General features: G+C 35.6%; 1 non-coding gene across 1 annotated transcript; it reads right to left on the minus strand.

Annotated features, from left to right (window-relative positions):
• Positions 1–661: 661 nt before the first annotated feature.
• Positions 662–789, minus strand: LOC111763572 (small nucleolar RNA SNORA33). Its single transcript, XR_002796415.1, has one exon. It is a non-coding gene; the product is annotated as a small nucleolar RNA SNORA33 (small nucleolar RNA).
• Between the last annotated feature and the right edge of the window lie 1,349 nt (positions 790–2,138).

Raw genomic sequence — 2,138 nt, forward strand, 5'->3', positions numbered from 1 at the left:
ATAGTATCTGATCTTATTTCAGGAGCTCAGGTCTAAATCAGGTAGAGGTGTTGCTGAAGCTCTTTCAATGTGGTTCCATGCTATGGTTCCTCTCAATCATTGTGAAATAAAAAATGGAATTATCTATCTTTTACATACCCAACATACAATAGTGAATCAATCATAGCATGATTACAATAGATATTTCCATTAAAAAGGCAGCAGTATGGGAGATGTTAGGCAAAGAGCCGTCATTGGTTCATAACAATGCTGAAATCCTGAGGGGCATATATTGGCAATTCCTTGATTAGGACTTACTCCTCCTCCTAGAGAAAGATTCTCTGCTCTTGGTTCTACTTTAACTCATCCTTTCTTTTCCATTAATAATAGCCTAGGTTTGCAGCTGAGTATATTTGGGCTTATTGCTTCTAGAAGGTGGCCGGATCAAATAGTTATTTTTGCATTGTACTCTCTCTGTATCTTTTTTACCCAAAATGTTATAACATATTTTAAAATTTTGTGAGCTTCCTATATTAAAAGACAATATGCTTCAGATTAGAAAAAAATCCACTTATGCAAATATTCTGAGAAAACCATTCTATGTATTTAATGGATACACAAGATATTTTGGTAAATAGTGCTTAATATCTTGGAAACTTTTTTCTTTCTTTCTTTTTCCATGTGTTATAGTCATTTTCAGGGGCCTTAATGACTTCAGTGTCCTTGAGGCTTGTAACATGGCTTTACTATTGACAACCTTTTCAAAATTTCTTCAGAAACACATTCAGTTAAGCAAACAATGGCTAACTGGTTTTGTTTGTATAATAATATTAGAGGCCTTATGTTCTGAATAGAGTTTCTAAAATTATGCCTTAAGACTCTTCAGGCAAGAGTCAAGCAAATGTTTCTATTCCCCAAACTCCTGAGGACACAGGACAAGAATGCTTTTACGCTTGCCTCTGTGTTGCAGTGTGATAAGATTGATGAATTCCAAAAGGAAATATTAGATTATGTTTGTAAACTAGTCTTTTCCTCTGGGCATTTTAGAGTGTATTGGATTCAAATGTTTTACTTTTACTTGGTTAAATGATGCTTTGATTGGACCACATCTGTAGGATGTTGAATCCCCATCCTTCTTGGGAGGTGACTCACAGAAAAACTGCACCACCTAGGAAAGGAGGTGGGATTCTTGAGCGGGAGCCCTGGGAAGTAAGCACACAGAGGATATTGGTTGTGAGGAAAGAGATAGGGCCCCAGGAAGAGAAACAACTGTTCTTTTAAGAGTGTACAGCTGGCCCTGTGGAGATAGCAGAGCAACTGAGCCCAGAGAGAGTAACCCAGGAAGCCTGAACCCTCACAGAAATCAACAGCCATCTTACTCTAATATGTGGCAATAAACTTTGGTGAGAGGTAACTTGTGCTTTATGGCCTAGTAACTGTAAGCTCTACCCCAGATAAATACCCTGTATAAAAACCAACCGATTTCTGGTATTTTGCATCAGCACCCCTTCGGCTGACTAATACACATGGGAAACAGAATGGAGTATGTATACCAGATTTTGCAGCTCAGCATGCATGTAGCTGAGAGTAAGATGTAAATTTCCATTTTTGGCAAGCACCTTACAACATTTTCATGTAAATCTATATCTGTCTTTTATTCAGCATGTGGGAAGTAGAAAATCCCATAGAGAATGGAGGTTAATGATGCTCCATTCTGAACTCTACAATTTGTCTTTAAAATATCTTCTTTCATATAAATCCCTAGTCTGCTTATATGCAACTGGAGATGAGTAATGGGTCTTTTTAGTCAAACAGCTGGAAGATCTATCTCATAATAGTGAAACTAAGTTTGTTTCTAACACCAATATTCAGAATGTGACAGTATTTTTTATTTATTTTCCTTAGTTTTGAAGTTTTATCTTATCCAACTTCCTGTTATTACTTAAAAAGTTTCCTTCCACATCTGGTTACATAATTTAATATTTCATCTCTTTTCATCAAATATTATATAATCATATATGTACTTACTTCACTAGTTAAAAATGGGATTTGATATATTTAATTATCTTCTTCCAATCACTTAGGAAAGCTATGATTTATTAATCACATCAGTGTATCAGGAATTGTGCTAGATTCATGAAAAACATACTTGCAAAAGT

Source organism: Dasypus novemcinctus, chromosome 15, assembly GCF_030445035.2.
Source record: "Dasypus novemcinctus isolate mDasNov1 chromosome 15, mDasNov1.1.hap2, whole genome shotgun sequence".
Taxonomy (NCBI): Eukaryota; Metazoa; Chordata; class Mammalia; order Cingulata; family Dasypodidae; genus Dasypus; species Dasypus novemcinctus.